Below are 11,431 nucleotides of genomic sequence, written 5' to 3' on the forward strand. Positions count from 1 at the left end.
GCAAGGAGCCCGATGTGGGACTCGATCCCAGGACGCTGGGATCATGACCTGGGCCGAAGGCAGCTGCTTAACCAACTGAGCCACCCAGGTCAGTGTCTTTTTAGGGAATGGTGAGAAATACAGCTGGACAGTCGGGATTCACTGAAGTCTTTTGATCTGTAGAGCGAGGCATCTAGATGGAACCTCAGGAGGCCCACCAAGTCTGGCTGTATATGATGGGGTTAAAGTGGTGAGGACACAGTTGAGGCTGTTTGATGGAAGAGGGCAGAAGTGAAAAGGAAAGGAGCGGTGACCATACACAACCATGTGCCATGGGCACCACTGAGTCAAGCTTCTGAGAATGCCTGGCTGGGTACTCATTTTTATAATTAGGGAACCTGGAGACCATCAGGGCCCCTGGGTGCGCAGTTGGATAAGAAGGAAGATAGGCTCTTTAAGAATAAAATATGGCCTCTGGGAGGCTGTTTATTGGGAAGAGAAGATTCTGCTTCAGGCTCCATGCCAGGTCAGCAGGGCAACGCGACTCGGGCTCCCCATTGTGTCCTCTTTCTTCTGCTTCCTTAGTGAGGTGGACCAGGTGGGGATCCACAGGGACCTGGGGGGTGGTTCCCCCCAGGACCGTGTCCTGGGCCATGGCCAGGGGGGTGCCCACAGGGCCCTGGGGGGTGGTTCCCCCCAGGACCATGTCCTGGGTCATGGCCAGGGGGGTGCCCACAGGGCCCTGGGGGGTGGTTTCCCCCAGGACAGTGCCCTGGGCCATTGCCACCACCATGGCAGTGCCCCTGTGGAAAGCCAAATGAACAATGTTAGAGTCAGGGGTCAGTGGCAGTCTTGCCTGAGATCAACTTCCCTCTTCCTCCCCCCTCCCCTCCACCTGTCATGGAGGATTCTGGATTCCTGGACACTAGCAGGGGATGGTGGTAGAGGGCTGAGAGACAGGGCCAGCAAGTGATGAAGCCAGAGCACTAAGCAGACAAAAGGGGAAGAACCTAGATTCATTGGTTTCCATTCCTTGAGCCAAGAAATGACTCCTACTCCCTGGACCTTGGTTTATTTCTATAGCTAAGGAGCAGAATGATCTCATCTCCCTTTTCTCACCCAGGAACCCTTACAGAGTCATTGGAGATTTTGCCCAACTGGAAACTGCAGGCTGACTACTCACAAGTGAGGGTGTGCTGGGGGTGGCTCTAAGGGAGCTCCCTGAGGGCCAGGAGCAAGGAGGAGACAAGAGGCAGGGTTAACAGTGATGCAGGAGCCCTGGGGGGGGTGGTGAGGGGGAGGGTAGCTGGAGGGTGGGAGGAGAACAAAAGCAGGAGGTGTTAGGTGAGGATATGCACGTTCTCTATACAGTGTTTTTGTGTGTCTCTCTCTGTGTGTGTAGGTGCAAGGGGATGTGCTCTATTTACATGCAAAGAGTTATGTCTGTGTACCTGTGCACAGGTGGGCTCCACCCCACCCCATGCACAGGTACACAGATTGAGGCACACATACCTGCTGTGCCCCCAGATACACGCATGTAGGCGCATGTGTGTGCATGTGTATATGTGACAGTGGGAGCGTGCGTGAGCCCCTGCCTGTCCCTGAGCAGGTGCTAGACTCAAGAAACCAGGAAGAATAAAAATAGTAAAATCAAGGCTGTATTGCCTCAGCCAGCAGAGGCCGGAAAGAGTGTGGCTTAACCTTCTGTCTTTGCTGGAACAATTCCTGAGGCCCCAATGCCAGAGGAGTTTCTTTGCCTCTTGCCACAGGCCCAGGGAAGAGAACGGAGACACCAGGTACCTTGCTCCCGGTGCTGGGGCACTGGGGGCCTGGAGCCCTGAGGGAGCAGGGGTGGGGCTATGGCCCTAGCCCTGTTGGCTTCTGCCCCCTAACCCCCGTGAGGGCTTGGTGTGGGAAAAGTAGAGGTAGGCTCCAGGGCTGAGGGGTGGGGGGGTGCTTCCCTTGACCATGTCAGAGCAGCCCCTTCCTCATCTAGCCTCAGTGATGCCTGCAAACAACCACTTCCCACCCCGCCCCCCTTTCCTTCTATGAATCTCCTTGGGGTGGGGCCAGTTCCAGGCCTAGGAGCCCCATCTGCTGGTGGGAACCCATGGGGGGAGGTGGGTAGGCAGCCTCCTTTCTCCAGCAGAGGCAGGTCACTGGAGCCCTGCAGTGTGGTTGGGGTTTGGGAGCAAGCCAGCCATCCAGGGAGGCTGTGGGGGTAGCCAGGAAAGCAGAGAAGCATGAAACAGGCGGGGAAGCAGCAGGAAAGAAGCTGAGACAGGGAGGGGATGTGAGGAAGCGGGAGAGACAGATGGGAAAACAGGAGAGGAGCTGAGGAGAAGGCTGCAGCGGGCCGGGGGTGGAGGAGCACTGTGGTGCCCCTGCCTGCCTGCCCATGGGGCTGATGGCCAAGCCTGCTCCCCACTCTTCATTTCAGGAAGGTCATGGCTACTCCCTGAAGGTCAAGGGAGGGGGCTGGAGGTCTGGAGGACATGGCAGTGGGGAGGAGCAAGGGAGATGGCTGGAGAGCTTTCTTACCTTTGGACCTGTGGGAGAGGAAAGGAGAAAAAGAAGTAGCTTTGGTCATTTGGTTCTGCAGTGAGATACTGTGCTGTCCCTGGGGCCAGATTTTGTGGCCACCAAACTCTGCCCCACCCTCATCACCAAGCCCCGCAAAGGCTCCTCAGAACTGGTCATTTGCCTGACCATGATTCCTTCTCTCAACAACAGATACAGATAATTGGAAGTCGGTACGAAGCTCTGTTGTGTATCCCTGTTTGCTGGAAAGCTGATGGAGTCCTCCAGGGTGGGGTGAAGTCAGGGGACATGGGTTCTCATCCCCAGCCTGCCGGCTGTCTGTCCTCTCAACCTTGGCCAAATTCCGTGACATGAAGGGAGGTACTCCACAGTGGCAAATCCTGACTCTTCTGCTTCCACCTCCAGACAGTCCCCACTCTGCCTCCCCAGTCCACCTCCTCCCACAAATCTGACTTTTTCTGACCCAGTCTATGCTTAGACCCTCAGGTCTTCATGTGTTCCTGCTTCTGATCTTCTGGCCCTAGCTCTTAGCCTTTGCTTGTGGCTCCTGCCCCTTGGATAGCTTTTTCGCTCTGTTCTGTGTGCCTTTCTGCAGAAAGTATGCTTCTACTGCGCCATCCTGCTGCTCTGCTTGCCCACGGTGGGTGTGGGGGGGCTCGATCTGCAACAACCAATCTGAGTGGTCCTGAGCCTTCTGAAGTGCTCCATTGGTGGGAATCATCTGCTCGGGGAGACTGCAATTTCTTGAGGACCAGGATAGTCCTTTGTTCCTTTTGAGGGGAGCAAGGGCACAGCTGCCAAGAGCTGAGTTCTGGGCTCCAGACCTTCCATATCCCCACAATCTCATCCTGAGCATGGCCCCTAATTTCCCAAGTGTACAATGGGAGAAGCACCTGTCTGCTTTACTCCTGAGGGCTAGTGAGATGAAGGCTGTATAAGCATGTCTCCTAAACTCTGAAGGGTTCTACAAGATGTAAGAGATTGTTTTCCTCTTAGAACCCTCCACCACCTTCACACACACATACGTTCTCGGCATGCATAGATACGGCTGACTGATGGCCTCTGCTCTTACCTGTCTCCTTCCTTCTTCACCCCACAGCCTCCCAGCCACAGCACTTACCTGGATCCATCTTTATCCGCCAAGTACAGGGAGTGACAAAAGGAACACCTGTGGTTCAACAGGTCAAGTTTAGTTGGCTGTAATCTAAATCTCAGTCTCTCCTCCTTCCCCCACCCCACCCCCGCAAGGATGTATACACACAGCTCCTTCAAGGGATAAAAATGCTCCCTCTGGCTTAGCTTGGTACCCAGTATGGAGCTGGGCACAGAGTAGGCGCCAGGCATGGGTGGTGAATGCACACAGTGGGTTCACCCACATGGAGGGTAGACAGAGACATAAAAGTACCATATACTGTCCCCTGAACAGCACACCCTCACACTTGACCCCAGAGCCACCCCCAGACTCCCAGTCATGTATTAACTCAGTTCCACTTGGTCAATGTCAGTCATGTTCATCATTCACATGTGCCTACCATGTGCTGGGCCATGGTACCCAGTCCCTATAGATTCTTGCCCCCATGTAGACAACTGACATAAAGGTGGGAGAGGGAGGCTTGAAGACAGAGCAGGGAAGAGCAGGCTGGGGTTGTCAGGGCTTCTGCAGGACTCAGCACAAAGGAATGGAAAGCCTTCCAGCGCCCTAGCTGCTTGTTCCTACCTCCTCCCACCAGGACGTTGAACGCTGGTGGGAGGCTTGGGGTCTGAGCCAGTTTGTCGTTCTCCAATGAGTGTACTCTCATTGGAGGGAACTACTGATATGCTCTGGTACCAAGGCTGGCTTTGTCTCGCTTAGAGCTGGAACATCGGTCAAAATGCACAACCCCAGAATGGACCTATGCACACACAATACATTCATTTTTTTCTGACCCCAAGTCAGACTCTAGCATATGATGAAAGGACCAAACACCTGACATCAGGGCACTCTGGTACCCATATGGTTGCTAAACACGCAAGCACACACACAGACAGACACACACACACACACGCACATCCTCACACACGCATATCCCTAAGAGCCCCAACCCCTTGCACCTCTCGAGTCACCCTTTTTTGTTGCCTTCTACTTGTACCACAAATGTTCAGTTGTGTTTAGCCTCTGAGCTATGCTCATGGTCCTTCCTGACCCTTGAACCTTTCCCTAGTGAGTAATGAGTCTGGAAGAGATCCGTGAGGCTGGGTGAGGTAAAGGGGTGATCAAGAGAAGCTTAGGACTAAATTAGGTTGGAAGGAGAAAAAATACAAGCCTGTTAAAAAATGGGAGGCAGATCTGAATAGACATTTTTCCAAAGAAGATGTGCAGATGGCCAATGGGTACATGAAAAGATACTCAATACCAAATCAAATGCAAATCAAAACTACAATGAGCTATCACCTCACACCTGTCAGAATGGCTAGTATCAAAAAGATAAGAAATAACAAGTGTTGGTGAGGATGTGGAGAGAAGGAAACTGTCATGTGTTTTTGGTACAAATGTGACCTGGTGCAGCCACTATGGAAAACAGCATGGAGGTTCCTCTAAAAATTAAAAATAGAACTACCATGGGATCTAGACATGCCAGTTCTGGGTATTTATTCAAAGAAAATGATGATATGGATTGGAAAAGATGTGTGTACCCCGAGGTTCATTGCAGCATTACTTAGAGTAGCCAGACATGGAGGCAACTAAGTGTCCTTCAGTGGATGAACAGAGAAAACATGGTACATGTATACAGTGTTCTATTACTCAGCCATCAAAAAGAAGGAAATTTTGGGGCGCCTGGGTGGCTCAGTGGTTAAGCTGCTGCCTTTGGCTTGGGTCATGATCTCAGGGTCCTGGGATCAAGCCCCGCATCGGGCTCTTTCCTCAGCAGGGAGCCTGCTTCCTCCTCTCTCTCTGCCTGCCTCTCTGCCTGCTTGTGATCTCTCTCTGTCAAATAAATAAAATCTTAAAAAAAAAAAAAAAAAAAAAAGAAGGAAATTTTGCCACTTGCAACAACTTGGGTGGACCTTGAGAGCATTATGCTAAGTGAAATAAGTCAGAGACAAATACCATATGCTCTCACTTATATGTGGAATCTAAAAAAAAAAAACCCAAATCTCCTCAAAAGCGCCCTAGCTAATAGACACAGAAAACTGACTGGTGTTTGGTGGTCAGTGGGTGGAGGTGCAAAATGGGTGTCAAAAGGTAAAAACTGGGATGCCTGGGTGGTTCAGTCAGTTAAGCGTCTGCCTTTGTCTCAGGTCATGATCTCAAGGTCACATGACTGACCTAATCAACCTACGTCATGCTCCCTGCTCAGCGGGGAACCTGCTTCTCTCCTCCCCGCCCCCCCCAATTGTGCTCTCTCTGTCAGATAAATACAATCTTTTTTAAAAAAAGTATAAACTGCTGTGCACCTGAAACAAATATTTTTGTCAATTAAACCTCAATTAGAAAAAACAAGATGAGACTTGGACTTTTCTCTCCCCAGCTCAGGCCAAGGAGCTTGAACGACAGGAGTTGGCAGGCAGGTTCCTCTGAAAAGGATCCGCGCACACTTGACTTCCCTGCAGCCCCCTCAGAGAGACCACTCTGCCTGGCACCGCAGCAGAGGTACCCGGGCTAGTCCTAGGGTGGCCGCCTATGCAGATACACAGACACATCGCCCACAGACCCACACTGTGCTCCTGAGCGACACAGGCCTTCACTCACAGATGTACAAGGCCCACACAAGCAGAAACAGAGGCACGGATACCAATTCAATACACAGCGCACATACTCAGAGAAAGCACGACCAGACAGACCCACAACACACTTGCAAAGAGAGCCCCTCCTGTCCACCGTCCACAGCAAGCAGAGCCTTACCTGAGAGCACAGAGCCAGGAGCTGCAGGAAGTCTGAGGCTCTGTCTGTCCTCAGGTGTATTTGTATACGGTGGGGAGGGGCCCGATGACTCAGGTACACCAGGAGGGTCATGGGCAGAGGGTGTGGAGGAATGAGGGAGGATGGGCTAATTTTTATCGGGCAAAGAGCAGCCAGAAGCTTGATGGGTGAAGGTGTGGGTAGGGAGCAGGTGGGGAGGGGGAGCAGGTTAAGGGGTTGGGGAACAACCCTTTACCCCATCAGTCTGGTAAGGAGGCGCCATAGAAGCCATAGAACCAATCAGGGTCTCAAACCTCAGCAACCCTTGGGCTCCCAGTGCTGGGTGAAACTGAAGCCCGCTAACCCTCTGAATCTTCAGTTAGACAAAAGGGCTCAGTTGGCCCCTTTCAATCCAGGAGAACAAGAACCCCGAGAATTCAGAAGCATGCAAGATAAAGCAGAGAAGTTAAAACCGCCACTGTTGCCAGGCCTCCTGGTAAAGAGCCTGGATGGATTGGCTGCACCTGAGCTGCATTTAATTAGTTTTTAAAAAAGTAACATACCCGATTTAAAAGGAAAAAAAAAAAAGTAACGTACTGGAGAGAAATGAAAACCGGTCCTCAGGAAGAATTCTACTTGAATGTATAGCTGAAATTGGAAACTGAAAATTTCTCAGATGTCTATCAATAGGCCAAGTGGATAAACTTGTGGGGCATGTTTATGGAATGGACCAACACTCGACAATAAGAAGGGATGAGCTGCGGACGTGCGCCAAAACATGCCTGCATATCAAAATCACTGTGCAGAGTGAAGGAAGCAAGAAATGTATAGTTATGTCTAGAAAAGTCTAAAATTTTATAAAATTCTATAATGTGAACTAACGCCAGCAGATCAGTGGTTGCCTATGGACAGTGGGGGTAGGAATTGGGAGGAGGTAGAGGAAGCCCTTAGAGGGGCCTGGGTGGCTCACTCAGTTAAGCGACTTGGTGAGATCTCAAGATCATAAGATGGAGCCCCCCATGGGGGTCTGCCGGTAGCACAGAGTCTGGTTGGGACTTTCTCTCTCTCTGACCCTCCCCACTGAGCAAGCGCTTGCGCATGCGTGCTCTCTCAAATAAATAAATAAATCTTAAAAAAAAAAAAAAGAAGAAGCCATTAGAAGGGACATGAGGACACTCTGGGGTTTGATGGATATGTTCATTATCTTGATTGTGGTGATGGTTTCATGGAATATACACATGGCACGTAACAAATTGCACAATTTGTGCAGTTTATAGTATGTCAATTTGGTCTCTGTTAAGAGCTGTGAAAACAGAAGTAACATAGCCACATCAGAAAATGATTCGTGGGGCGCCTGGGTGGCTCAGTTGGTTACTCCTGATCTCGGCTCAGGTCATTATCTCACAGTCTCGAGAACAAGCCCCAGGGCAGGCTCTGCCCTCAACAAGGAGTCTGAGGATCTCTCCCTCTGCCCCCCCACCACGCATGCGCACTCTTTCTCATCAATACGTAAATCTTAAAAAATTAAAAAAAGAAAATGGTTTGAAAAATAGAGAGAAGGAAAAAAGTGATTCTCATTTATTTCCATAGTGGACAGGAAATTATTCCTGTATCATGTGCTTTTGCACTATCAATGATCTCATACAGGTTCTCGGAGAAAGGTGTTATTATTTCTCCCTTCTTTATAGATAAAAGAAGCCAGGACTCAGAGAAGTTAAGAAATTTGCCTGAGGTCACCCAGCCATTGTGTAGTTAGTCCCAGTCAGGAACCCCGGACCTGGAGCCTCAGCCTCTTTTCCTTAACCTTGCCTTTCCTTTCAGGAATGCTCTTCAGGAAAATTCCAGCCTGCTCTGGTAACTTTGTGGGCAAAGGGCTTTGGGTCATGAGGGCATCAGGGCATCAGGACACAGAGGCAGCCCAAGTCCCAGGAAGCTGACAGAGGTGTGGTGCCTGCAGCTTCCCACCCTCCAGCCCACACCGCGGGAATGGCACCACCGGCATCCACCCATGTCCCTAGCCTCTGCAGCCCTGTAAGCCCCCCTCTTCCGGGAAACCTCCTTTCCCCCCTCGGGGCCCTGGTGGCAAGATTCCCCACCCTCACCCCCAGCCTTTGGCAGGAGGCTGAAGGGAGAAGGTCTGCATCCTCAGGGACCCCCAAAGGGGGCAGTGGGGCTGTGGGGACTGAGGAGTGCCATGGGGTCCCAATGCCCTGGGCTCCAGGTTCCTGTCTCACCATCTCCGGAGTCAGGGTCTGAACTTGGTTCTGGGTCCTACAGCAGGTTGTGGGAGACAAGGAGGCTTTGGGCAGAGCAGGTGGACCTGTGTTGATGGGGTGGACAGAGAAGCTAGGACAGATGTGGTGGCTGTGGCCAGGGAGGGGTGGGATGGGGGCGGTTCCTGCAGCAGGTGATGATGCCCATAGCAGTGGTGCACACTGCAGGGCGAATTTACTAGAGAGTATGATGTGTGTGGATTCTCCCCTGCCCAAACTTAAGATGTGGGTGAGCAGAGCCTCAACCATGGGTGTGCCCCCTCTTTCCTTGGGGACAATGCCTTAGAGATGGTGAAAGCTCACCTGGTGCTTGGACTTACTGTCTGGCTGAGAGAGGTGGTCTTCCCTGCCAGAAGGTCATGAGTGGAGAAGATCAGGGGTCAATCTCTGTGACCCCCAATCCCTGCCAGCAGAGCCCGTTAGCAAGGCGCCGCCCTGCTCCTGGGCTGCACTATGAGTCAGGGAGGGAGGCCGGAGAGCCAGGCATCTTTACACAGTACTGGGTGGATGGGTTTCTCATGGCAACAGGGCAAAGGTGGCTGGTCCTGGGCGTGGGCTGGAGAGAGTCGGCAGGGCTGGACATCAGCCTACGTGAGGCAGCATAGGTGTTATGGGGACCCCCCACCTCACCACAGAGCCTACTGGGCGAGACACTCACACTGACCTCCAAAAAGAAGCTAGCAACACCTGCCCTAGTTAATACACACATTTCAAAGATGGATGAGACCAAATGATATCACAGGTATAAGGCCATTGGCAGGGTTGTATGTAAGTGAATGGTGTTCTTTTTTTTTTTTTTTTAAAGAGAGAGAAAGCACGTTCTCCCCTATCCCCCATCCCCAACATGCATGTATCATGGCTGGGGAGAGGCAGAAGGAGGGGGGAGAGAGAATCTTAAGCAGGCTCCACGCCCAGCTCAGAGCCCAACACGGGGCTCATTCTCATGACCCTGAGATTGTGACCTGAGCTGAAATCAAGAGTTGGACGCTTGGGGCGCCTGGGTGGCTCAGTGGGTTAAGCTGCTGCCTTCGGCTCAGGTCATGATCTCAAGGTCCTGGGATCAAGTCCCGCATTGGGCTCTCTGCTCGACAGGGAGCCTGCTTCCTCCTCTCTCTCTGCCTGCCTCTCTGCCTACTTGTAATTTCTCTCTGTCAAATAAATAAATAAAATCTTTAAAAAAAAAAAAAAAAAGAGTTGGACGCTTAACCGACTGAGCCACCCAGGTGCACCGACACGGTGTTATTATTGTCAGTATTAGCACCGACAACCTACTGACTTCCTGGCCTCATCATTCCTGCCCTGTCTCACACTGGGATCTTCCTGCCAGAAATGTCACCATTTTTGGTTTCTTGGCATCACTGAATATTTTACTAAGAGGCTCTGGAGACATTCCTTCTCTGGTCCAGCCTCTTGTTACACCCACCTTCCCCCTAAGGTGACCAAACATCCGGGTTTGCCTAGGGCTGAGGGTGTTCTGGACATAGGACTTTCAGTGCTCCGATGGGATCAGTTCCAGGCAAGCCAGGACAATTGGTCACCCTACTTCTCTCCCCGCCCTGAGGCTGCTTCCTCTTCCCTGTGGTGACCACGGTGTCCCAGGCACATTCTCTCTTTTCACATGGGTTGTTCTTTCCTGTCTTGAAGCCGCCAGGCTTGGTGATGCCACCTGCAGAGAGGGTATGCTCCCCTCTCGGGAGTGGGGCCCCCCTCAGCCATTCCAAAGGCCCCTCCATCTTCTCAGTGGGATAGGACAGCTCTCTACAATCCCTCTGCCTTCTGTTGGGCTTCTGTCCTTCTTTCTAACACTCAAAACCCTGCCAGGCTTTTCCTCTATGCCTGGAGGGTATGACTCCACCCACCCCTCACCTCCCTGTGGTGAGCAGCTCATGGGGTATAGAGCATGCCTGTCCCATGCCAGCCTTCCAGCCTCTCAGTCTGCTCCAAGGAAAGAGCCCTCTTGCTGCATGCAGGCAAACCGGGGCTACTCCCCACATCCATGAGGACCCCTAGGCCTGAGTCCTCGATGCCTTGGTTCTTCCCCTCTCCACCTTGCCCACCCCCATGAGGCCTCGTGAGGGCCCCCTGCTCACTCTTCTCTGGATCCCCACTGCTCTGCCTGACCCAGAACCCTCCCTCCAGGATCTGAACACACCCTTCCGTGTATGCTATTGCCACTTCCCATGAGGCTTTATGGAACGACCTCTCTCGACCATCTCCTTGCTGAGTCCTGCTCAACCCCTTGAAGCTCAGCTGGGAAATTCCTTGGTTGGGTTGGTTTGAGCCCTGTGGGGCCCTGGCCTCAGGCTAATGCAGACTGGCATTGGCAAGTGCCTCGAAGGTGGAGTCTGGGTCCCTGCCTCTTGGTTCCCTCATCTCCGCCAGGGAAAGCACACAGTAGGTGCCACATTAATGTTGCAGGCAAGCGCTTGACAAGGCAGCCCTCAGCTTCTGGTTGCAGGCAACTCCAGGCCGGGGGTGGGGGCAGGAGTGGGTCCTGGGAAAACACTGGAGTCACCTTTACACTCCCCATGGAGAAGAGGGCCCCAAACAAGGGAGACCCCAGGGGTTCATTTCCATACTAGAGTTCATCTCTAACTGACAGGCAGGAGCTCCAAAGCTCGTGATGTCCCAGCCTTGGGTGTGCCCTGGAAAGCAGACCAGAGGAGTGGGTCCCCAGAGCAGCCTTCCTTCTACCTTCCTGATGCCTCAAAAGGCTTCAGTCCCGCCCTGTTCTGGCATGTGTGGAGAGGCGAGGCCC

General features: G+C 52.4%; 1 long non-coding RNA gene across 1 annotated transcript; it reads right to left on the bottom strand.

The window, feature by feature from the left end:
* Window positions 1-432: 432 nt before the first annotated feature.
* LOC122893671 lies at window positions 433-6,459 on the bottom strand. The gene is made up of 4 exons (XR_006381668.1): window positions 6,404-6,459; window positions 3,641-3,688; window positions 2,521-2,528; window positions 433-782 (listed from the first exon to the last, which is right to left on the bottom strand). It is a non-coding gene; the product is annotated as an uncharacterized LOC122893671 (long non-coding RNA).
* Between the last annotated feature and the right edge of the window lie 4,972 nt (window positions 6,460-11,431).

This window comes from Neovison vison, chromosome 13 (assembly GCF_020171115.1).
Source record: "Neovison vison isolate M4711 chromosome 13, ASM_NN_V1, whole genome shotgun sequence".
Taxonomy (NCBI): Eukaryota; Metazoa; Chordata; class Mammalia; order Carnivora; family Mustelidae; genus Neogale; species Neogale vison.